Source organism: Canis aureus, chromosome 35, assembly GCF_053574225.1.
Source record: "Canis aureus isolate CA01 chromosome 35, VMU_Caureus_v.1.0, whole genome shotgun sequence".
Taxonomy (NCBI): domain Eukaryota; kingdom Metazoa; phylum Chordata; class Mammalia; order Carnivora; family Canidae; genus Canis; species Canis aureus.
Window position 1 is genome coordinate 30,321,012 of NC_135645.1, and position 26,678 is coordinate 30,347,689.

General features: G+C 37.3%; 2 long non-coding RNA genes and 1 other non-coding gene across 5 annotated transcripts in view; 1 reads left to right on the forward strand and 2 right to left on the reverse strand.

Moving 5' to 3' along the window:
• LOC144305277 (uncharacterized) overlaps positions 1-26,678 on the forward strand; it is a 75,272-nt gene that overhangs the window by 9,638 nt on the left and 38,956 nt on the right. The gene's annotated exons all lie outside the window — the stretch shown is intronic.
• On the reverse strand, positions 7,471-11,007 carry LOC144305279 (uncharacterized). The gene is made up of 3 exons (XR_013372334.1): positions 10,778-11,007; positions 10,248-10,303; positions 7,471-8,525 (listed from the first exon to the last, which is right to left on the reverse strand). It is a non-coding gene; the product is annotated as an uncharacterized LOC144305279 (long non-coding RNA).
• Positions 25,019-25,155, reverse strand: LOC144305639 (U4 spliceosomal RNA). Its single transcript, XR_013372657.1, has one exon. It is a non-coding gene; the product is annotated as a U4 spliceosomal RNA (small nuclear RNA).

A 26,678-nucleotide genomic window follows, 5' to 3' on the forward strand; every position in this document is an offset into this window, starting at 1 on the left:
TTGACTGTTTTCTGTTCTTTCCCACCGTATGTGTCTTGGATCTCCCATCCTATTCCCGAGCCATTCCCGCCGTCCCAGCTCCACATAAAGAGGAAAATAGTCAATATGAGGCTGTGAACAGTCAGTTTTATTCAAGAACTGCTTTCTTTGCTCTAAGTTCTCGAGTCACTGTCCTTCCATTCCCAAATGTTGACTAATATGCTTTGATAACATCCCAGGTGCCTCTGGAACATTGCTTCTTAAAAAGCACCTTCGCATGCATTATCCCATTTGATCCTGAAAGACTTCGCAAAAGGCTCTTGCACTAGAGGTATGGGGTAGAGCATTCGCTTTCCAAATGAGGAAGGGAGTAGGAAACACTGGCATGCCTATAGCTGGTCAGAAGAGAAGCCCAGGTTCAAACCAAAATATTCTACAGCTTGAATATTTATGCATATTTAAGATAGTAGAAGAATGACCTGTTAAGAAATGACGCAGAGTAGATGTAAAACGCACACGCACACACACACACACACACACACGTGTACACAGTCACACAAGGTTACAACAGCTATTTTGAGAAGAGGTTCTTTCTTATTTATTCCCAATCCTGCAGTCTCCCTAGCTATCAGTGAAGAATAGATGAGGTTCTGGAAAATCTCAGTTAACTCTCTCCGCTACTGGGATCTGCTCTAAATTATGTCCTCAAACCTAACAGCGAGCGGCCTGTCCTCTGTCACATAACATCGGACACGGTGTGGGGTCTCTATACCCCCATCAGTCTTGTCTTCTGATTGTCCCGATGAGTAAGGCAAGTTCTTCTCATGTATAGCTCATTTTTCAGTTGAGAAAAGAGAAACTGTTCTAGATATTTCAAGCAGAGAAAAGAGCACATAAAGAGAACTGGATTTAAAACTCTCATAAAGATACTGGAAGGGCTGGGGGAACACATGTGAAAGATGAGATTTAACGTAAGCAAATCAAACTCCTGACCTTCTGGACGTCCACAGGTGCCAACATGCAGGAGCTGACGCTGGGTGCTACTGCTGCTCCACCTGCTGGACCAGGGCCATTTACCCACTGGAGGCACCTCCACGAGCTGGGGTCGGGAGGGAGCCGACCGCCACTGTGGGGACCACCGATGGGCCTATAGAACCAGAAACAAGCTACTTTCCATCCTCCTCTTCCTTCTGATCTCGAGCCAGAGATCAGGTTCTTGGCAGAACCTAAATGGAAACCAGCTGACAGGGACTTGGGGAAAGCAATTTTCCGGTTCTAGCTTCATGTGATAAAAAGATGAGCACAGAAGGACAGTTAAGAAGGTTAGTGCCAACAGAAAATGGATGGCAAAAAAAAAAAAAAAAAAAAAAGAAAATGGATGGCAGTACCTGGTCCATCAAGAAGATTAAAATACCTTATATCTCATCTATTGAAAAGAATAAAGATGTAAAATAATAGCATTTGTAGCAAATAGGAATGTATTTAGTTAAAAAGCTGTATTGTAAGTCTTGTGAAGAATAGCTGAATTCTCTACATTATTACATGCTCCATTAAAATATGGTCAAAGAATTCCATGAGCACAATGACCTAAAACATTTTTAAAAGTCATAAAAATCAATGTTAATTTTTTAAAACTTGCTTTTGTTTACATAAAAAATTTTAAAAAGAATAAAAATATATTGTGCACTACATGTATAGATGTGTATATAAAATATGAATATAGACTTATTATTATAACTAAATTCAAACATCTTCCTGGATGTATATCTGAATATCGTATCTTACATGTTATATGTGTTTATATATAATACATATGTACATCTCCAGAAAGAGGTTTGAATTTAGTAATAATTTGGAATTTCAGTTGCGGGTGAAATTTTATTGGCCCAAAGACAAGAAATATTTTTAGAACAGAACAGTACAGGATTCTGGGTATCCATTTCATGCACTGATTTGCACAGTCTACAAAATTTGAAACTGCTTAAAATCAAACCTATATGAACACGAAGGAGACATTTTACAGTCTTGATGTGAAATGAGAATCTCCTTCAAGTATCATGTACAGCTCTTTCTCTCCAGTTACATTTACCTAAGAGATTTTCAGTTGTAGTCACTAGGTAGCTCAGCTTTGCACTTTAGCAATGACTTTGCACTCTTTTCCTTGGACTCTGTTTGGTCACAAGAATAGACTCGATCAGAAGGTAATTTTGGAGTCATCATCCTACACAGTTCCCATCACATCTTAAATTGTCACCTGGCTCTTTTCAGACATTTTTGAAAATAGCTATGATGAGGAAAATAGAAGTGCAGCCTAGCAAACATTATGTTATGTCTCAATTAAATTTGGCTAATAGTGCTCCCTTTTTTTTTACATGAGGTAATGCTGTGAAAATATGTCCTAAGAAAACTTTTTTCCTGGTAGACAATATGGTTATACACTCGAATAAATAGAAACAGGAAGATGCTTAAGAAACACATGTTTAGCCAATTTCCCCTTCTAGGCTTTGATAAAATCAGCAAGGCGAAATAACAAGTTAAAATATACTGGAGATCTCCAATTCTCATGATAATGTAGATGACATTTATTATGCATTTGTTTCAGACCAAAATGATGCTTCACCAAATATTTTGGCCCCTTCAAAAGACTAATCATGGAGGGTTCAGAGGGTATGTGGGAACTTCCTGTACTTTCTGCTCAATTTTTCTGTAAACTGAAAATATATGGTAAACTTTGGGTGTGAACAAAAGGAAGAAAAGACACATGTGTGACTGGTGATGGAACATGCCAGACATCTGTGATTTTTGAATATGAACGTTATCAGAATCACCTGGAGGACATGTGCAATAGATTACTGCATTCAGCCTCCAGAGTTTCTGGGCACTATTTTATAAATTATGGAGGTATAATAAGTTTTGAATCATTTGATAATTGTTAATGCTTTACTTAATTTTTAAATATCGTTTGAAGTACTATAGGGAAGGTGACATAAAGCCATTATTTTATAAACATATTTAGGAGGAACTGTTTGTAGTTAATTCTAAATATATAGGAAATGTTATTTCTTTTGGGATTTTGTATTTGTTAGTTAAGACAGTAGTATTAAAATGTTAGGGCAGGGATGTCTGGGTGGCTCAGTCAGTTAAGTGTCTGCCTTTGGGGCAGCCCCGGTGGCTCAGCGGTTTAGCGCCTGCCTTCAGCCAAGGGCATGATCCTGGAGACCCGGGATCGAGTCCCATGTCAGGCTCCCTGCATGGAGCCTGCTTCTGTCTCTGCCTCTCTCTCTCTCTCTCTCTCTCTCTGTGTGTGTGTCTGTCATGAATAAATAAATAAAATCTTAAAAAAAAAAAAAAAGTGTCTGCCTTTGGCTCAGGTTGTGATTCCAGGGTCCTGGGATAGAGCCCCTATTTTTCCCTCTCCTACTCCCTTTGCTTATGCTCTCTCTCTCTCTCCAATAAATAAATAAAATCTTTAAAAATTTTTTTAAAATAAAATGTTTCAAGAAAATATCCTCATAGTTCTTGGTAAGTTAATTATTATACAAAGTATAATAGAAGTGATAGCTCCATGAGCAAACACACAAATGTTTAGTCATCTGAAACATTCTAAATTTTCCCCAGTATTTTGGAAAACATTCACACTTCTTTTTTTTTTTTTAATTTTTATTTATTTATGATAGTCACAGAGAGAGAGAGAGAGAGGCAGAGACATAGGCAGAGGGAGAGGCAGGCTCCACGCACCAGGAGCCCGATGTGGGATTCAATCCCGGGTCTCCAGGATCGCGCCCTGGGCCAAGGGCAGGCGCTAAACCGCTGCACCACCCAGGGATCCCAACATTCACACTTCTATTGCTGTTCTGACTTAATGAGTCAACCCAACAGAAGAAGACAATTAAGGTACAAATTTCAGCTCCATGAAATAGAGATATAGGCTGATAAAAACCTCTGTCACTGTCATCTACATAGAACTACCCAATTCCACCAATCCTCTTAATCCAGTTTCTCACATGCACAAGAATGGATGATTCCTTGAATTATGTTACTTATGAAACTTTGTCCTGTCCCCTTATTGCCCATGGCAACCGATACTTCCAGCTTTGTTCTTTTTGCCTAAGCTTATCTATTTGGGGTCTTTTGTGATTTGAGTTGAATTCTAGGATTTTTTTTTTTCTTTGGAAAATGTAATTGGGTGTTTGATAGAAATTGCATTGAATCTACACATTCCCGTGGGTAACATTTATTATTTTCCATTTTCCACGAATCAATGAGAAGTGGATAATGTGGTCCAGATCCATTAGATTTTCCTTGGGATCCCTCACTTGTCTGTGTTCAGCTGGTTGGTTCCTGTTGAGGAACTGTGTTGTCCTTCCTGTGGTCTCTGATCTTCCAAATGGTCATCCTGGATGTGTTGTTCATGATGGTACAGATTTCCATGAAACAATGGAAGTGCTTAAGTCTCCTCGAGCTCTGAGAATGGATGTGTCGTATGAATACTTCCATCATAGTCTATTGGCCAAAGCGAGTCAGGGATCAGGGAAATAGAGTCCACTTCTTGACTGGAAAACTTGTAATGTTACAATGCAAAAGGTATGCATAGAGACAGAAGAGATGAATTCAGCCATTTTTTGTGTGTGTGTGGTCAATTTACCACAGTATTTTTCTCCAAATACAGGCAAAAATCACAAACATAAGTTCAGAATAAATCATCAAGTGAATTGTGAAGTAGATGAGACATATCTGAATTTCAAAATGACATTAAACCAGATAATTTCTGTAATACATGTGGAAAAGATGGTGGCACGCAGCTCTGGGTTGAGGCAGCAGTTAGATCGATTTGTAATAAGATAAATGGCCATCTCCAAACATATTTATTTATAGAAAAGTGTCAAAGAGACATGTTCAGTGACAGAACATAAGGCTTTCTTCCCAGTCAGGTTCTATGTAACACTTACCACCATTTATAAATGACTTGTATAAAAACATGATCCTCCAAATAGAAAATGACATGAATCTGGAAGGAAGAGATAGTATTCTGGATGACAGTATTAGCGCCCAAAAAGACCTTGACAGGATGAAATGGGGATCAAATTAAATGTGGCAAGTTTTAACATAGATAAATTTAAGGCATAGCCATAAAGTTGAAATCTCAAAATGTCCAATTATACACTGGTTTAGCTGGATAAGCATCTTAAGGGCTTTAGTGAACAGCTGCCCTAATAATAATCAACAGTGTATGCAATTTACATAAAACATCTGTGAATATAGGTCACATTAGTATATGAACTATGTATATTCTAGAATAAAGTAATACTCTTCTCCTCCAAACCTCAAGACTTACTTTGACTTCACTCTACAATTATGCTGTTGAATATAATAGTGATAATTATTTTTAGCACTAATTTTGATTCTGAGTTTCAGTTAATTCTCAGTGCCATTTGAAAATCAACTCCTCTGGGCATCTAAATTCTCATCAATTAGTAAAAGAGCCCTAAAAATGGTAATATTCTGAGTCAAATAGCAGATATTGTAAGTATCACAGCTTCTGATTATAAAGTAATAAAATTAGAAATTAATAGCAGAGTTTATTCATATTTTAGAAACCAAAATAAGAAAAACATATCTAGGTTTTGTACTATTAATAGAGAGATTAAATGTTAAAAGATTCAATGACTCACTAACTTTAATCGCAATTATATATTACATAAAAAATGATGACATAGGGCCAAGTGTAGACTCAGAGGAAAATATACAGAAAGGTATTATTTTAAATTTAAAAGGAAAGGGTAGACTTCTGCCTTCAGCTTAAGATGTGGAAAGCCGAAATAGGGATCCCTAGGTGGCGCAGCGGTTTGGCGCCTGCCTTCGGCCTAGGGCGCGATCCTGGAGACCCGGGATCGAATCCCACATCGGGCTCCCAGTGCATGGAGCCTGCTTCTCCCTCTGCCTGTGTCTCTGCCTCTCTCTCTCTCTCTGTGACTATCATAAATAAATAAAAATTAAAAAAAAAAAAAGAAAGAAAGCCGAAATAATGTAAATCCTACCCTGAGAAAAAGGAAAATTCATTATACTTTAGAAAATCATTACTTTTCCTGAATCCAGTGGATCAGTGAAATCTTAGGGCAGCCACTTTACAGACTTCTGAACACTGGAATATCAATAGGGTCATTGAGAAATTATCCTCAACCCTTGAGTGAAAAAGCTTTGAACCCCTAAAACCCAGGGAACACAGGGCATGCCTAACATTGAGGCTGGAGGACAACTAAAAAAACCCCGACCCTCAGTAGAATGTAGCAAACACCAAGTATCATGCAACAGCAATTTATTGCTTAATGAAAGACAAGAACATAGGTGAATCTTTGACGGGGCACACTCATAAAGGGAAAATCTAAAGATGCCAGTGAAGGAAACTTTGAGGAAAACATTCTGGCCAGGCTCACAAGTATGAGAAATTCTAAAGGATTCTGGAGCCAGTGGTAACCATGACAACACTAAAACTCAAACCCAGCTCAACTCTGAATCAGATTGACCCAACCCTAAAACTGACAGCCAAGACAAAGTCTGGTGTAGGATTTACCATAGTAATTGCTCTATATGCCCTTAAAAACAATGTCTATGCTAGGTATGAAACATTCACTATGGCAAGTCATATTCCAGGCTTAAAAAAACTAAACTTCAACAATTAAAACAACTGAAATCAAACAAAGTTGACTAAAGTAGAGTTTGATTAGACATCCATAATCAGGATATCTGAAACATCCTCAAATATTTGTAAATAAAACAGCACACTTCTCTATATTCCATGGGTTACTAAGGGAGTAAAAAGAGAAAATTGAAAATGTTTTGTATGGATTGACAATAAAACACTACATATCAAAATTGTGATGCCCTAATAAATAAATAGTTAAAGGAAAATTTATGGAAAAGACACAAATATTAGAAAATAAGAATTATCTTAAGTCAATGATCTATAAATTCATTTTAAGAAACAAATATAACAAGAATAAATTAACCCAAAGTAAGGAGAAGAAATGAGATAAATATAAGAGCAGAGATAAATTAATTTTAAATAAGCAGTAAAATATGAATGTAACCAAAAGATTGTTCTTTGAAAGGAGCAATAAAATTGACAAATATTTAGCCTGACTATCCAAGAAAAAAAGGAGAGAAGAAGCAAATTACCAACAACAATAATGAAAAAAGGGATAATATTAAAATCCAAGAATGATGAAGAAACAACCTAAATGACCCTGCTTGTAAATTTATCTTTAGTTTAAAAATCTTTTCACATGTTTAGGTTCTGGTTTGGTGTAAGAAGTTTAGAAGTCACCATGACATCCTAACAAGTAGTAAAAGCTAAATAGAGGAAAAATGAACAACTATTCTTGGATCCATAAGCTAGGAAATAAGGAACAAGAAATATAGAGAAAGGGAAAATATATAATTATTTAATGCATTATTTTATAAAGAGGAAAATCTAAAGATAACAATTATAGGAAAATAAAAAATAAATTTGAAATATATAGAAAATTTATAGACAGAATATAATTTGAGAGAAAGATTAGTATATAGACTAAAATATATTTATTTTTAAAACTAGACAAACCATAGGCAAATCAAAAAATGAAAGCAAACAAATTCATTTTGGAAAAGGTGATATGAAAAAAGAAACAAACATACTCAATTATAATTAAATTAAACAGAAGATAGCAATGAAATTAATGATTTATTTGTCAAGTAAAACTTTCAAAATTAGATGAGCAAAAATTTAAAAGAGATAAATTAGATAAATTATTATATAGATAAATTAGATAAATTGTCATGAAAAATCGGAGATCTACTAAATATCTCTTGATCTCAGGTAGTTTTATTAGCAATTGATCCCAAGCTTCCAAATGAGAGAAAAATAGTTCTCTAATATTCACGGTTCTTCAACACAGAAAGTGGAAAGAGTAAACTAAAAGAATAAATCCAAAGCCTAGCTCTTTTTCTAAAAGTCTAAAATCTAAACATTTTAAAATTTAAGCCAGAATTAAAAGAGTAAGTAAATACAAATAAGTAATTGGAAACCACCTACTCTGGAGTCCTTTTTATCTTCCCAAACTCTTATTTTGTGTTCATTCTAATTCTTCAGAAACATGTTCCACACACACACACACAGGGTCAGAGCACATCCCCAGGACCAACCCATCATTAGTCCCGTCGGCTGGACACAGTGACAGGTGGAATTTAAGCAAGAACTGTAGGGACCTTCCCTGTTACATGGAGGCTGTGGGTGGACAGGCCTTCTCTCTCTGGGGTTGCTTGCTTGCCTGGGAGGATGTGAGGCTCATCACCTCCATGGCCATCGCGGAGGCTTCCTGACTCCAAGGTGTTGAAGGAGACCAGTGCGCACAGAGCCCAGCAGTAGAAGGAGACAGAGCTGCTGAGCCTCCCCAACCAGCCTCAGGCTGCTCTAGCCAACGTAGGTGTTCTTACCGGTTCTTGCTTTTGCTTATATTAGTTTAAAATTTCCTCCTACGCTTTTTCAGTTGGAAGGGGGCCACTCCGACCTACATATCAACAATAAGGAAATACTTCTTAAACTCTGAATGTAACTTTACACTTAGATTAAAATTCACATTGAATATACGTTTCCATTTGCATTACGTAAAACATTGAAATAGGAATAGAGTTTGCAGACTCAAGGGATGTTTTCTGTATTTCTCAACTTTTCTATTGTTTTAAATTTGAATGTCTTTTTTTAAATATTAAAAGATAGGAAAACATAAAATCATGCACAGAATGCTATCTTTCATAACTGCTGGAAGTACATAATTTAATTTTTAAATCTATCAACATCTGCAAGAAATCAGACTGCACTTTATAATTTGATTTTAATTTTTAATTTCATCTTTTTTTTTTTCCAAAGGCTAGTCAGGGCAATAGTGAGAAGAGGTGAAAGAACAAAAAGTTTGATCTATAACTGACTGTGAAAAATCAATTGTAATAACTCACTATGTCTCAACCAGTTCAAACTATACTATGTCTTATTTTGTGTGTATGTGTGAATTATCTTTCGATTACAACTATTTTTTTTAATCATTATACTAACTTATTTCCTAATGTACTCTGGGCTTTAGTATGACAACTTAAAGGGTTATGGTCTCAACTCTTCTAATATTAATTATTGCTGTATTTGTTTTCATCTCATTTACTCTGTTTTCAGGAATAGGGCTGCTAATTTTATATGATCTAGCATGATTTTTGGATTTTTCCTAAAAGTTATCATCTAGTGCATTACTCAATGGCCCATTGTGTGGGTAAAAATACCCAAAAATTTTAGGTAGTTTTTTCTTAATTTAAGTTTTTTTGTTGAAGTACATTTTGACATTAGCATCTTATCAATGAAATATCCTTCCTTTTTTTTTTTTTATTGGTGTTCAATTTACCAACATACAGAATAACCCCCAGTGCCCGTCACCCAATCACTCCCACCCCCCGCCCTCCTCCCCTTCTACCACCCCTAGTTCGTTTCCCAGAGTTAGCAGTCTTTACGTTATGTCTCCCTTTCTGATATTCCCACACATTTCTTCTCCCTTCCCTTATATTCCCTTTCACTATTATTTATATTCCCCACATGAATGAGAACATATAATGTTTGTCCTTCTCCGACTGACTTACTTCACTCAGCTATCCTTCCTAACATTAGAAATTTACTGTCACTCTAAATCCTCTCTACCTTTAATCTATTACCAGGCAGGGAAGCCATGCTTTTGCTTTTTTTCTGTCTTGATTTTATTTAATTTTAAACATCTTTAAAGTGCACAAATATGAAATCATAAGTCTTTTCTCACTGTGGATATTATTTAATTTGTAAATTCTTTAGTCATCATTTTAGTTTACTCAGTGCTTTAGTTATTTTCAAAAATTTCCATAACAAAAGATTCAAAAATGTAATATTGATAAACAAATTGCGCCCAGTAGAGAGTCACACAAAACAGAGATGAACTAAAAATTACCAATTTCATCATCAAGAAATGATTGCTTTTCAGGTATTTGCAAATCTCGTCTATCTGTATATGCATTGTAATAGACATATAAAGTTAACAAATGTATATGCTTTCTTTTTTTAAAGATTTCTTTATTTTGAGAGAGAGAGAGAGTGAGAGCAGGTCCGGGGCGGGCCAGAGGGAGAGAATCTTCCAGCAGCTCCTGCGAGCACAGAGCCAGCTCCCACACATGAGACCATGACCTGAGCCTCACTGACTGAGCCACCCGGTGCCGCAATTTACCTGGGTTCTTTAGTCATTCGTATACGCTTCAAATCCATCTTCACTTCCATGCGGTTCTATAATCATAAATAAGATATGTAGAAACAACTGTTTTGCATCGTGTCTTAACTTCAGGGTAAACAATATGCAATGCAAGCCAGTTTATTCAAATAGAGAAAAGCTTCTGTTTAATGCACTTTTCATTCATAACTGATGACATTAGAGGCTGAGTTTGCTCTGGGGACATTTGACGAAGAGCAAGCTTACGCTGCGTATTATGTCTGGCAAACCCGAGTAACGTCTTCCCTGTGGATTCAGCACCTTTATTGGCCTGCAATTATTTCAGAAAAACAGAGGTGTTTGGTCCAATCCCCATGAGGAATTTTATAGATTTGGCTTTTTTTCTAAAGCCTTCCAATCTAAGGGCACCGACAGTTGGTCCCCCCGCGGTGCCACCCTGAGACACAGCCGCTCCCAGCCCCCGGCCCTGAGGGTTCTGGGCTGTGCTCTTCTGTCCCTGCCCTTCTCACAGGACGTTGCCATAAACTCACAGTTGGCAGCTGCGTACGGGCGGTGGCTCTGCCCCATGCGTGCCCCCACATAGCCACAGCCGGCCTCGGTGTCCTGTGGCCTGCGGCTGACCAGCAGCACAGCGGCTTGACAGCGGTGTGCGTGGGGCCCCGGCTCCTGGAAAATGGGAGGACGGGGAGCTGAGTCTGGGCTGCCTGCTGGGTGATTTGACACCAGCTGGCTTTTCTTAATAATGGGAAATGTAAACCACAAATTGGAGGCAGCGAACATAGTGATCAAAAATGTGATTTTTATAAAAAGCACTATTGTCATTATCTCACGGTTTGGCTTCTTCAGGAGGACCACACAAGTTTCACAGAAAGACCATTGTGAGAATCAATAGCCAATTGTGTGCGGCGCAGCACAGATATCATGCAAGGTTTTGGATCAGACCATTTTTCTCTTTTTTTCCAAGTTGAAGAAGTGTGCTAACTCAGTGTGATTCGGCTTGCTCCGCTCCTCTCACATCTTCCAAGGGCCTTGAAGGGCTCTAAGGTCATAGTAAAATGGGAAGGATAACATTTCTGCTATCTAACACAAGTGGGGATTTCTGCAAGAAATTATAAGGATGAAAAAATGTCTAATGAATTTTAAACACGTACATAGGCATTACGTAGTGATCGTGAGTCAAAACCCCACCTTACTGGGTATTTTGTTACTGTGTTTCTTGATTCTGTATTATTTTAATCATTTATCCCTCCTGTGCCCAAATATACAGCCATAAAATTGTGTCTATTTTTGTGGGCTTTTAGTGTTTTCCAAGAAAATTAATGATATTAGGAATTGAAGGCACTATTCGAATATTTTCCTTTCTTTTAAGATTGATTGATTGATTGATTGATTGATTGATTCAACAGAGAGAGAGAGAGAAAGTGGGGAAGTGGAAGAGAGAGAGGGAGAAACAGACTCCTGCCTGAGCAGGGTGCCCAGTGAAGGGGTTATCCCAGGACCCTGAGATCACGACCTGAGCTGAAGTCAAGAGTCAGACACTTAACCAACTGAGGCACCCAGGAGCCCCTGGAATATTTTGTACACCTATGGAAACGTGTCTTCATTGGTACTAGTTATTAGTTAGAATTGTGCCTTTAACATTGTGGAAACTGTCAGCAAAATATTTCATTTCTCAAGGATATCGATAGTCAATATTGGGTTGTCGCTTCAATAAGTATATTCTTACCAAAATCGTAGGATGAATCTTTGTGTCTGTAAATCTTGCCTTATTTTTATATTAGTGTTTAATCAGGAACTTTATGATATAATGTTTATGTTTAGCTTAACAAAAACCTAAATCTATTCTGAGCATCTTGCTGAGTTGGTCCTATGTCTACATGGAGTGATATTATAGATGGGGGAGGGTCCTATAATCAGAAACCTTCTTCCTGGGATCCCTGGGTGGCGCAGCGGTCTGGTGCCTGCCTTTGGCCCAGGGTGCGATCCTGGAGACCCGGGATCGAATCCCACATCAGGCTCCCGGTGCATGGAGCCTGCTTTTCCCTCTGCCTGTGTCTCTGCCTCTCTCTCTCTCTCTGTGACTATCATGAATAAATAAATAAAATCTTTAAAAAAAAAAAAAAAAAAAAAAAAAGAAACCTTCTTCCTCTATAACTACATTCTTTGGAAATTATTAGTTTAGGTTAAGTGCCCTCTAGAAGAAGGAGCGCTGTGAGTCATTACTAATCTTTCCAGTTTATTCTGAGAGTGGATTTTGATGGGGGTAAAAATGGAGAATATACAAATCCTGCCTCACTCCCCACTACTCCCCACCTCATTGCTGGGGCAGGTAAGTGGACCATAGTATGCCCAAGTTTAAGGAAATAGACTAAGTTAGAATCCTTCGGCAGTTATTGATAGATGTCATGATGCTTTATAATGGAGTATGAACTAGAGAGGGAGAAACCGAACAGGAAATCAAGGATGTCAAAATCTGTCGTATAATAACTGTTTTTTCAGTTTCAACTAGTTTGTCTTTCACCACAGGCAGCTTTAAATAATAACCTTGCTGATTTCCAAGGAACAAAATTAACAAACAGAAGATAATGTCAGCCTGATAAAAATATTCCCACATAACAATTGTGTCCTTCAGTTCGAGTTTTCTTTTTGCTGTTAACTCCAGTCAAATACAGCCAGACTTACTGTTCTTACTAAATATTTCCTTTTTTGAAATAGCTTTAGAATCCAATGTTTTCTCCAGATTACTTAGTGAAGATAAAGTGCAGATTTGTTGGTCTTATTTAAAGTGAAATTTAATGTTATATGAACGTATTTTCACCATGTCAAATCAACTCAGTCTGTAAGAGCAAACTCTGACAACTGAAAAGGTTTTTCTGAATCTTGTTTACACTCACAATTGAGTGATAAAACTATCAGATTAGAAAAGGAAAAAAAAAATGTTTGCAAACAATTCCAAGCTAGAAAGGGAAATAGATTTTTTATTTAATTGTAGTATCGTGAACTCCATAATGGAAGAAGACACGCTAAAAAAAGCTCTTAAATCCAATTAAGATAATTAAATGTTCACACAATTTTATTAACCATTAGCTTAAAAAAAAAAAAAATGACTGCCTAACCAAAGTTAGGAAACTAGGAGAGTAGGCTTCAAATATTCTCTCTTAAGATGCCCGAAAGTCACTCCTGTGTAGTATGTAATCAAACACATTGTGTCTTGTTCCTTCATTATAATTGTTTCAGAAATGTTTAAAGTCTGCTTATTACATGATTTAACATAGCATGACCTTCCTTGACCACCCAATGCTCCATGTTCTCACCTTGCTATTACTCCTTTCACACGTACCATTAGCTTCCTTATATTGCTAATTATAATCTAGAGGATTCATATCTTAACTATTGAATTGTACTGAGAGTCTTTCAAGGCCAAGAGAACTGCAGTGTCCTCTCGCTCCACAACACATGGTGTGTTTTCCCCTCCGTGATTGATATTGAAAAACACTTATTATTGGAAATACTAGAAGAGACAGTAACAAAGTTGAGAGTTTAAGGAGGTTTGTTTGCAGAGCAAATCATCATTAATGGGTCTGTTTAAAAACTGGATTCAACCTTGATGGAAAAATATCTGGAACCAAACACAGAACACCATCACCAGTTTGCTTCCTATGAGTTGTGAGCAATTTATTTCTTCCAAAGACTTATATTTTCATGATGATAAAAAATAATTACACCTATTTTAGTTAAATATTAGTATAATAACTACACTCTGCAATAAACTGGAAGAGGATGTACTCTAAGAACTTTATAGAGCACAGTTGATATCATAGGCCAAACCATAAAAGAAGAAATCAAGTAGAGATGAGAGGCTGTATAATGGGGCCAGTTGTATGTACAAATAATTCAGCCTGTAAACAAAATCTGTCTCTGCAGAAATATCTGCAAATCAAGGAAATGACTTCTCTCTGAACCAAGAAAGGATACTTCCTTCAGAAAAGGAATCATCCTGGCAAATATATGATCAACAAGAAATGTATCCTGTGTTAGTGTGGTTGTGGTAGAGAAAAAAAAATGCAGCAGCATGTGGCAGACAAAGCATCGAGGAAGAAGTGTGAAGTTAAGCATCTTTGACAATTATTGGGCCAGTTCTCCCATTAAAAGAGTTAAAAATCAAAAAATTTTTTTTATTTGGCAAACTGCTGCTAAATGTCTACAAGTTTTGGGAAGCCTTGGAATTATAAGAAAATCAACGGTGAATTCAAATCAAATGTGCACCACAGAACTCTAATCAAAGAGGTGTTCGGTCGGAGAGGTCTTTCTGTCCAGTTAATCCAGGAAAGCGTATGATGTATTCCTGTCTTGGAAAGGAGAGTACATTGGCATGTGAATGAATATCTGTGAATCAAAGCTGGAAAACACAAATCCAAGTATTCATACGTATACAACTCTGGCTAATTTTATTTAACTCCAAATGAAACCTTTCTGTGATCTGACGTCAGAACTGGTATTCCACTAGCAAGCTGTGGAAGAGTAGTACGTTGGTTTGTTTTTTTCTGGAACAGGTGAAAAACGTCCTGAGTGATTGTAGTGGTGTTTGATGGTGACCCAAGATTGCCGAGTGCGTCTCTATTGTCGTGACATGTGTTTGATTTCAAAACATCTTTCTCTAGACCTGGGATGATCTTTCCAAATCTAATGCCATGGTAATGTAAACTAAGATTTATGCTTAATAGATTGAACAGAAAGCTTTATAAACGCAATTAGTGTCTTTAAAAACTATTTTATGGAGCACCTGAGTGGTGCAGTCCCTTAAGAGCCCGACTGGACTCTTGGTTTCAGCTTAGGTTGTGACCTCAGGATCCTGATCTCCAGGTCGGGGGATGGAGCCCCAGGCTCTGTGCTCCAAGTCGAGGCTGCTTAAGTTTCTCTCTCCCTCTGCCCCTCCTCCTTTCTTTCTCTCTCTTTGTCTCTCAAAAATAAATAAGTGACTTTTTCAGAAAAAGGGCACCTAAGTGGCTCAGTTGGTTAAGCGATTGAGTCCCAGGTTTTGGGATTCAGTCCCTCACTGGGCTTCCTGTTCAGTGGGGAGCCTGCTTCTTCCTCTGCCCTCCCTCCCATGAGTACTCTCTCTCTCTCTCTCTCTCAAAAAAAAAAAAGTCTTTAAAAAATATATCTTACATGGGAATCTATATTCAAAAGAATACCACAATCCCAAGCATCACTTGCCACAGGATGGGAATAGTTATGATAAGAAGTACCCTGTTTTGAAGGGATTGCTGCATGCCAGGCAGCAAGAATTTCCTCTTAACAACTGAGAATCCATTTTTTTTTTTATGTTAGTGGCAAAATTACTACATATTTGAGTCTGCACATGTCGGACTCCAAAAGATATGTAAATTTTAAGCTTATTACCCTGGAAGGAAAATAATAATCTCTAGGACACAAACCTTTTACATGTTAATGTAAAAAGTGTCATGAAATGGTGCACTAGGATTTCCATGAGCAGAGGAGAGGAAAGAGGTAATCTTGGAGAGTTGTGCCAGGTAATGCTCAGAATATGATTGCCACAAATTAGCTAATAAAAAATCTGAACTTTTAAAGAAATCTGTGAATAGCTGTAAGATAGGCTTTCTCTCCTTTCACTCATCAAAGAAACAGAGCTTAAATTTGTACCATGGAGTCACCAGAACATCTTCCCAGCAGTTTTTAGATGTTCATTACCCCTCCTCCCTGCTGTTCCTGCAGCCTGGACTTAAGGACGGGAGAGTAAAACGGAGCCCCTCTCTAGGGGCTCAGCGTGGCCCAGGTGGCGCCACACTTCTGAGTCTGCTCCGTGCCCACTGGGAGTGAGGAGTGGCAGGTGGGGAGGTGACCGGGTGGCCGGTAGACCAGCGATGAGCTGTGGGGCCCAGGGGTAAAATATATGTGAATAAATGTGAAATATCTGGAAGTTAGCTTATCTAGAAATCCGTGACTTCTAAAATGTTTGTGTTTCCTTAGTAAGATATAACAGGTGATTTCTCCTGATCTTTTATCTCCACATGAAGTCAAAGATCATCCTAAAGACTGTTGCGATTGCCCCATCCAGGCAAAAAGATCATCAACAGATAAGAGATGATTCATCAAAGATAGATAATTATCCCCAAATACTCAAAAAAGTGAATTTATTATGCCTACCTGAAATTAGAGGCACTCATACAGCTTGGGAGAGTTTATTTTACAAGAAGGTAATAAATGGACATCTTTTTTTTTTTTTTTTGCATTTTTTTAGGAAATTAAATTTTTTATTTTGGTAGAGAAGTACTCATCCTCACTTTCGAGGTCATCTAGGTGATAATAAATATTCAAAGAAGTCTATTTGCTTTGACCAGAAGTCTTCCTTAGCGTCTTTTGAACTGTAAATGTCGAGGGTCTGCTGGTTTCCCACTTGCTGGCCCTTCCTCTAGATAGGACCTGACAATCTCAGAGCCATTTGCTTGCTGTGGAGACAGGTTCTGAATCTGGCCTGACTTGCCAGGCAGGAGGAGGTGAGGGTGACGGACACCAGTCTGCGAGGAGCAGCCGTGTGAGTGACCAGCCTTGCTGGGGGGCCGGCCCCCAGGGAACGCACAGCACTCACCCCGCCCCGACCTTCACCTGCACCCCAGCAGACATCTAGGTGCACAGGTGTGAGTCCCGGTCCCGCAGCAGGACAACCGCACATGCCTGCCTCTATCCAATACTGACCCATCAAAACCAACTCACCACACGTTTTGTCGTCAACTCAAAACTTCTGAAATACTTTTACCAAGAGTCTATTTTACTTTCAGCAATAGCACACACGTTCTACTTGAAATAACAAGCATAATGAGAGCAAAGAGTGTGTCAAACTACATGAGAGAACAAGAGAGGCCTTACAGTGGCTTGTGGGCCGCAAGATATAAAGGGAAATTGTGGAGACATATGTGAGGGAAACAGACGACAGGTTCAAAGGAAATAGATGACCGACCACCTAGCAATTGTTTGAGGCGTTGCACTTACTCAGAATTTGCCTAGTGTGAGAGGACAGACAGGTGGACATCGTTCTGCAGCAGCCAAACCCGTTCATCTTTAAGGCAAGGGTATGATTGTATCCCAGCCAGAAAAAGCCTCGGGTGTGCACCTTCGCACTTCCCGTGTGCCCAGCATGTTTGACGCAGGAGCGAGGCTGGGGACCAGGCCCCCGGGAGGCGGGTTCCAGGTCCCGACCGAGTGTGGCCACAGCAGCGAATGGGCCGCGAGCCTCGGCCCCCAGGCTGGCTAGGGGCTGGCTGGGGGCTGGCTGCGGGCCGCTGGGGGCTGGTTGCAGGCTGGCTGCAGGCTGGCTGCAGGCTGGCTGCGGGATGGCTGGGCCCCCAGCGAGGCGCTATCTGAGCTCTGCAGACACAAGATACCACTTACTGGTTCTGTGAAGATTCACTGAGTGTCTGCGATGCACCGGTTGCTACTTCCTGCCATGGGAAACGAGTCATAAACACAGGACGGGGGGGGGGGGGGGGGCCGCCAGTGTTAAAGGGAGAATTCAAGGTCACCTTAGTTGCAATCTGGGATGGGTGTCTCCATTCTCCATTCCTTCCGAAGGCAGCTTTTTTTTTTTTTTTAATTTTTATTTATTTATGATAGTCACAGAGAGAGAGAGAGAGAGGCAGAGACACAGGCAGAGGGAGAAGCAGGCTCCATGCACCGGGAGCCCGATGTGGGATTTGATCCTGGGTCTCCAGGATCGCGCCCTAGGCCAAAGGCAGGCGCCAAACCGCTGCGCCACCCAGGGATCAGATAAGTAAGGATCCCACTTTGTGCTTCTCTCACCTGGCTGCACACTTGCTTCTGCTCATTTTCTTTGTAAATGCAACGTTCCCAGACCATGGGAGGGGGAATGGAGAGGAACAAACAAGAAGACCTAGAAATTTGGTTTCCTGTTTCACATTAATTAACCTTCTGACCTTAAGTAAATTAGTTAATTTTTTTCTGAGCCTACGTCTCCTGGAATAATTCATAGAATTTTACACAAGAGATAAAATGAAGCCCCATTTCTGGGATTCAGTACTGTAAATTGAATAAAGACAGAACAGTCACAGACTGTTCTGTGAGTTTCCGCCTGAACCTTATCATCCAGGGGAAAATGTTCCAGTTACAGTTTAGGCACAGCAATCTCCACCGCGTGTGTATTAGCTCTTTGCCCCACACTTGTCTTTTCATTTCTTATTTCTTCAGATCTACTTTTCTAAGTAGGGGATATATATTCAATGTAAAGGAAAATGAAAACTAAAAAATATTTTTTTTCGTGGAAAAAAAATCATACTGAAAATACATATGTAGGTATAGGTATAGTGATGTAAAATACCTATGGGGCCTTGTGGTTTACAGTCCTGTTGTAAAATCTCCCTTTTATGTTGTCTCAAAGGAGCCAACTCAAGAATGCAGACGTAGGGATCCTGTGGTGAAATGCAATCGAATCATGGCTAATGGGGAAATGAACAATCTGTCTTTTGAAGAACGGCGAGAAAACTTGAGATTTTCTCCATCTTCATAAAATGGTTTTATTTATAATCCTCCTTTTTAACATACATACATGCACGCACACACATCTCCTCCTTCTACCTGAGTCAGTTTGCAGAAAGAGTTGAGCTGAGTATTCTGATGTGTAATCCTTGCACATGGGAGTGGTCATCTCAGCCAAAAAAGAAAAAGAAAAAAAGAAAAAGAGAGAAGATGAATCTATTCCACCCGAAGAAAAGTTCAAGAGTTCCTGTTGTTTAACAAATAATCAAATGAAGCTATAACGAGTATCGCTGCTTTCTATAGCTTTAAACTGAATGGAGGCATGCCCTTCCCCCCAAAGAATTGTTAGCTGTTTGCAATACATCTCCTGGTTAACACTTTACACCTTAATATCTAAACCATTATTTTCTTCCTGGCTCAGCAGGAAATTCTGTCTGTCATTAAATCAGTGACCCCTCATGTTTATGACCCGCAATAACTGCAGGAGCCTGACTTAGGTGTGGGGTAAAACCTGTCTAATTAGCATCAGTCTACACATTAGCATATGTTGATAATGGCCTTTCATGGGTTATATCGTTTTGGCATCAGCGATGGATAACAGAACCTAGAGTAGTTCTTCTTTATTATTTTATCTTCTTGCTATAACTTCCTAAGCATTTTTTGTCTTGTCTTTTTCCCCCCCTTTTTTACAATGTATTTCCAGAATTACTCTCAGTATCGTGAACTTTAGGTGCCTCGTTCTTGCTTTCTGAAGAGGGACCACGGGCAGTACTAAGCTTAAATGTGTTAACATCTTTAGATCATCAAACCTCTTGCCTCTCTACGCTACAATTCTATCTGTTGCTTTAGATCTGCTTCAACATCCATAATTCATTGCTCAAGATACAGGAAACTGACTGAGGGCTGTATGAAATCCAACTATTGTAGATAGAAGGAAAACAGGTAAAGGAGAAAAGAAAAGAACAATAGGAAAGATTGTAAAAGAAATGAACTATTCCTATCAAAATGATCTAGCAGTTATTTAAACAAGGTCAATTCATCTTAAAATCTACAAGGATATTTCCTGGATTCAAATTTCTAAGAAATTCTATTCTTCTATTTTGAGGTCAAAAATTAAATACTGGGCTTCTATTACTACAGTAAGTGATAAGTGCTGGTAATGTTCCTTTTGTGCAATTGAAAGTAGCTTCCACTTTTTTTTCTTCAATACCAAGCTGTATAAATATTTTTCAGCAGCCATCTTATATGATGTTAAAATAATATAGGATGCAGGTGACCTTATTTGTAATCTCTTAAAAACATAATTTTGAACTAATATATAAATAAAACATTTGTACTTAATTGTTCATTGCATGAGCAGTTTTGAGTGGATGGCATAAATTGACTTGAAAAATAATGAGTGGTGTGGGAAGTCTATTATATTCAGAATTCTATCTTACATATTTTTGATTCTGTGTTCCACAATAATTTTCATCATAATTTAATGTATTTTAGGTTTTAACTCATTTGCAGCATTTATTTTATTTCCCTTTCTATTTACATGGTCTTTAATATATATGACTTTTTTTTCACTTTGCATCAAGTTTGGTCTAGAATCTAAAATAGAGTCAATAAAATTGTTCAGTATGTAATTGATTTGCTTTGTGGCCTTGATTTCGCTATTGTGCGATCTACCATAAAATAATACATTTGGGCACCTCTTTCCTTCTTTATTATCATTCCTTTGAAACTTCTGGCTGGAGAAGAAAAAAGCTAATAGTGTTTAAGAAGACTATATTTTTCCCCCTAATTTTCCTAAAGGATAATAGGTGACAGTGTTGAAATGCATAATGTAACACATGATTTGAAAGTCTATTTTTAAATAATCGCCCACCAACAGTGCAAGAGTGTTCCCCTTTCTCCACATCCTCTACAACATTTGTTGTTTCCTGTCTTGTTAATTTTCACCATTTTCACTGGTGTGAGGTGGGATCTCATGGTGGTTTTGATTTGTATTTCCCTGATGGCCAGTGATGCGGAGCATTTTTCTCATGTGTCTGTTGGCCATCTGGATGTCTTCTGTGGAGAAATGTCTGTTGATGTCTTCTGCCCATTTCTTGACTGGATTATTTATTTTTTTTTGGGTGTTGAGTTTGATTAAGTTCTTTATAGATCTTGGATACTAGCCCTTTATCTGATATGCCATTTGCAAATATCTTCTCCCATTCCATAGGTTGCCTTTTAGTTTTTTCCACTTTCCTTTGCTGTGCAGAAGCTTTTTATCTTGATGAAGTCCCAGTAGTTCATTTTTGCTTTTCTTCCCTTGCCTTTGGAGATGTATCGAGCAAGAAATTGCTGTGGCTGAAATCAAAGGGGTTGCTGTTGTATTCTCCTCTGGGATTTTGGTGGATTTCTGCTTGCATTTAGATTTGTCATCCATTTTGAGTTTATCTTTGTGTATGGTGTAAGAGAATGGTCTAGCTTCATCCTTCCTCATGTGGCCATCCAGTTTTCCCAACACCATTTGTTGAAGAGACTATCTTTTTTCCCATCGGATCTTCTTTCCTGCTTTGTCGAAGATGAGTTGACCAGTAAGTTGAGGGTCCATTTCTGCGTTGAGCTTCTCTTCTACCATACAACTGGCAAACACCCCACTCTTATGCCTCCATGTAATAATGACATGGCTTAATTCAGTGTTGTACTTTTTGACCTCTCCCAAGTGCCTTAGTTGAAATTAACCAGTGTAAATCTCACAGCTCTTATTTGTGATCATTCCTACTAATTTTTTCCAAGCCGTGTGACACTTTGAACATCTTCTGCTTAAAACTATGATTTCACAGTCATCAGAGGGTTCTATTTCTTTTCCTTAGTCTCTATGTACTGCTTCTGTTTCCTAAGTTACTCTTCAGTGATTGTTTGAAATGTGCCACATGATTCATATTTTTTATCTCTCTGCTCTTCATTTATTTTCTTGCTTGGACATTTCATATCTTCTAATGACTTTAGTCATAAATTCCAGTAAAATGATTTCTAAGTTTACCGAAACTGGTTCAACCCTATAAAAATGTTTTCAATGGAATGTGTGATCACTGTCTCAAACTCATGTTGATCGAATACATCAAGATTTTCCTAGACCTGGTTCTCCTCCAAACAGCTTCATTTTCTTTTAGACTAGCCAACATTTTCCAAGTTTTCACACTCACATTCTTGTAATCCTTCCTGACACTTTTTCGAATCTACTTAATTATTGCATTCAGTAAATTCTTCCACTTCATGTCACCTTCATTTTTCCTCTTCTTTCCATTCCCACTGTTATTAACACCTTCCAGTCCAAGCTATCCTTGTTATATGGCTAATTTAATATTCTCCTTAGCTATCTTCTTGCCCCCTTGAATAGTTGCCCCTAGATACTATTGCTTTCCAAAGTATTAGTTTGCTTCAATCACTTTTTGCAAAAAATTTGTCAAAAGTTTCACCATTCCTATTATGTAAAATAAGATTGAATTTATTCAAATTTGTGAATTTGTTTCTTTTATCTTTATTTTATTAAAGTTATGTGCAGCCATATTCAAGAAAATTGTTCTAATCCTATTTATTTTTTTAATCTAAAAATGTATTGTCTCAAAATTTTATATTTTTCTACTTACAAAAAAGATCTATGATTTACTCATTTGTATCTGACCATGCTATTTGCATAACTGTATCTATATTCATATCTGAAGCCTTTGCCACAAGAGTAACGTGTATAATTCCTTTTCATGTCTTTTCATACACTAGTCTTAAAGGGCAATTTAAATTCCTTTTTACCTTCTTTAAAATCCAGCAGAAATGAGTCTTCACTCATCTTAATTCTCTGGCTTTAAAATAGAGAAATTCAATTTGTCACTTACCACTAATTAATATCATTCTTTTTCTCCTCCTTCTTCCCCTCCCCTTTCTCCTTCCCCTCTTCCCTCTTCCCTCCTCCACCCATCCTTTTTCTTCTTTTTCTTCTTCCCCTTCCCCTTCTTCTTATTCTTCTAGTTCTTCTTCCTCTTCTTCTCCTCCTCCTCCTCCTTCTTCTCCCTCTTCTCCTCCTCCTTCACCTTGTCTCCTCTTCTTCTACCACCCTCTCCTCCTCTTTCTTCTTCTTCTCCTGTTCTCTTTCTCTTCTTCTTCCTCCTTCTCCTTCTTCTTATCCTCTTGTTTTTATTTCTTCTCTTTCATCTTCCTCCTCCATTGAGGAAGCATTGAGTTTCCAAGTGAAGCTTAAGCACCTTGGAGGCAGAAAAACAGTTATATATTCCTTGTCACAACAATTTCTTAAAATATTCTCTATTGTTAATGAAGAAAACAATAAATGAAGAGAGAAAAAATAGAGAAAAGAGGATACTATCCTCAATTTATTCAATAAATATTTTAATGAATTCTTCTTTAAAGGCCCTAAACTAGATCAAAGTAAAACTCAGAAAGCTGGTAATATACGTATATTTCACTTTTAATCTTTGTTAAGTTTATTAATATTTGCTTCTTGCATTTCATTTTTTAAACCTTTACATAGACCTTATATTGAACGTATCTGATCTGGGTCTTGGAAGCAAGATTTTAAACAGTTTTTTTTTTGTTTGTTTTTTTTAATTCTAAAATTTAGAATCAATGTTTTTAAGCAGTTTTGGGGCATGTTCCTTTTTTTCTTTAGTTTGACTACAGTTAGGTATGAGCTATAAATAATTTGTATACAACATCCTGGGATCTAGCCTTGCATTGGGCTCTCTGCTGAGGAGGGAGTCTGCTGACCCCTCTACTGCTTGTTCCTCCTCACCACTGTGTGCTCTCTTTCTCTCTTGCTTGTTCTTGCTCTGCTGTCTCTCTCAAATAAGCAAATAAAAGCTTTAAAAATAAATAAATAAAATACAAATCAATGGGAAGTTTATCACCACGATGCAGATAAAATGTATAAATGTAATCTATAATGAAAATGAGTCCAATTTTTGTCAGTGACCTTTGTTTGCATTTATACTGATTTCCATCACAATTTTATTTTATTTTTTTTTCATCACAATTTTAAAGAAAACGTCTTTCAGATTATTTTTTATCCAGTCATAATTATAACAAACCAAAATTTTGAAACTTAGTTTTAAATCATTTAAGTATGTTTAATGAGTTGTTACAATCAATATTTCAAAGCATATATTTGTGATAAATTAAAGCTTGAAGTTTTACTTGTACTCTATTATAATTATTAGCTGAAATTCTATGTAAAGTCTCTTTCAAATAAAGCAAGCAAACAAACAAGCAAACAGTAATCCATATTTTATGAGGATTTTACTTGAACTTCAGGGTAATTAAGAATAAATTGCAATATAAGCTCTTTTTAACAAACTGGACCTAACAGTAATTCTCTCTTCTGACTGTCACTTTATGTTTAAATTGTGTTTAAAGCACATCATGGTGTTCTGAATCTATGCATTAGATCAAAGCTAAGCTCTTTCAAAATAAATCAGCTAATTTCAACATCAAATGTGTTTCTAGGATGAAAGTAAAACTTCCAGTTTTAAGCTATCAAGGAACACTTAAGTACTATGTTTCTAATCAGCATAATATCATAGAATTCTAGATATGAGTGAACCTTGGAGATATCTATTTCAACCCCCCTCACTTTACATAGAAGCAATATTCACAGAGATTAAAATGCAGCTTGCCCAAAGTCTCACAACATTTATGATAAAGAGTCTGATAATCAGGTGTTTGGGCTCCTAGTTTAATTCTCTTTCCCTTATAATCTTTTTTTGGAGTGGACAGCAAGAATCTCTTCTATATCCCACTGGGATAAAATGGAAGCCTCTTTGAGAGTTCCTTGCATGGTAGTCGAACTGAGGACAGATATAGTAGTTAAAATAAGCCACTATTTAATAAAAGATAATAAAAGATCTTGAATAAACATTTTACTAAGTTTGTGAATTTTATCAGGAGGTAAGTATTAAATGAATGTTCTTGTGTTTCCTTTTCCAGAAGAGAAGAAAGTGATTTGACAGTATAGTTAGTAATTCCCTACTGTGAGCCTTATTTCTGTTTATCTTCTCTTTTAAAGAATGTACTTTATATAAACTAGCTATCTAATTCATATATCTTAAGTATAAGTGATCTTGTCAGTGCAATGGAAACTAAGCACATACAGGAATGAAATTTATCTCAGAATTTAACAAAAAGCGTAGAAGAGAAAGGATAAGTTGCTAAGTTAGTCATCTCTTTTTTCATGTCCTGTGTGATAATGCTAGAACAGTGGAAAGGGATCTCTAAGGGAAATGATATTAAACTCAAAATTAATGACTCAACATTAACCCGTAAATGCAGATAAGTATTTTTAAAAGTTTTCAATCAGCAATAATCGTGTCTCAGATAAACCTCGTTGGCTATCATGCTGTCACTGTGCAAAGCTGATACATACATTTAAAAAGCATAATGTAGATCTCTTAGTTTAATATTATGGCATTTTTCTAAGACCCTAATATAGGTGAGTGGAGATTACAAAAATTAGGATTATGACAAGATGTTGATCAATACTCGTAGGAGAAGACTACATGAATAAAATTTGCATTTTTGTACCTCCAGTAGGTTGGTTGACAATGCCATTTTGTTGCCCTACAAGATTACAGACCAAACCAGTAATAGTCAGCTGCTTTGAGGAGATTGGGAGTGATGATGAAAGCAGATATCAACTTTACACGGACAGTTTTAAATTTTGTATTAGAAAGAGTGTATTCATTATTAGACTTTTAATTGAAAAAAAGCTTTAAACTAAGATTCTAAAGTGACAAACATGATTTAGCTTGGGTAGCTGAAAGTAAATAAGACATCAAAATAATGTGCAAAGTTATCAATATTTACAGAGGTATGGATAAATGATTCCCTATCATCACTCAGATTACATCTCTAGGAGTTATTACAATCAACATGGCAGACTGGACAGCAGTCTTTAAAGATGATCGTGTACTTGAGCATGGTTGCAGGGTAAAATAAATTGCTTATGGAAGCTGGAATCCTCTTCTTTGGAAGTCCTTAAAAATATTCTCATAAGTTTGAGGCCCATAAAAACAAGTATGAGGACTATGTGATTATGTAATAGTATACACTATAAATTCATGGTCATTTCTAACAATTTCCTTTACAGTATTTCATATTTAAAAATCAACTGGCAAACACCTCCTGAGCCAGCATGAAGATCCTGTCATACAGCCTCCCCAAGCAATTTTATGAGACCCCTCTTCTGAGGTTGGTAGGGATGAACCAGATGTCCAACTCCAGCTCCTTTCGATCAGGGAGCATGTGCTTGAGGCCTAAGGAGAATTAAAGTTAAATTCATTGGTTATCACCTATGCGACATGAGTTGTATGACCATTTTATGTTTTCCAAGATAACTTGATCATTGTTTTTCTTGCCTAATTCTTCTCTTATATTCTTCAAAACTCAACATAAATCCCTTAATATATTAAAATATAATAAAATGCATGTTTATTCACAAAGAACATAGAGCTGCAGTACAAAATGGCAACACAATAATTAATCCAACTTTCAATGAAGAAACAGGAAAAATAAACTTTATGCTAATACTGTTTTTAAATTGAAGATTAAAAGTCCATCCAAATTGGTCATCCTTTCCCAAATGAGATTTTGATCAAGCCCAGTGATATTTCCCTTTCTACTTGAGTGCAGCTGTAAACAGGTCTCCAAATCCAGGGAAAAGCCTGACTCCACAAACCCACCCACACAGTTTTGTAAACATTCAGGATTCTACATGTGGTATCACTCAGTTATTAAATGGAAGTCTGTTCTTTCATTGTATCCCTGTCATTGTGCAGATTTCTCCAGTTCAGTGTAATGCATCATCTTGGATTAGACGAGCAACAAACTCTTCTGTTTTCAACTGCAAAAATATAACGGATGAAAGAATTTACCAAAATA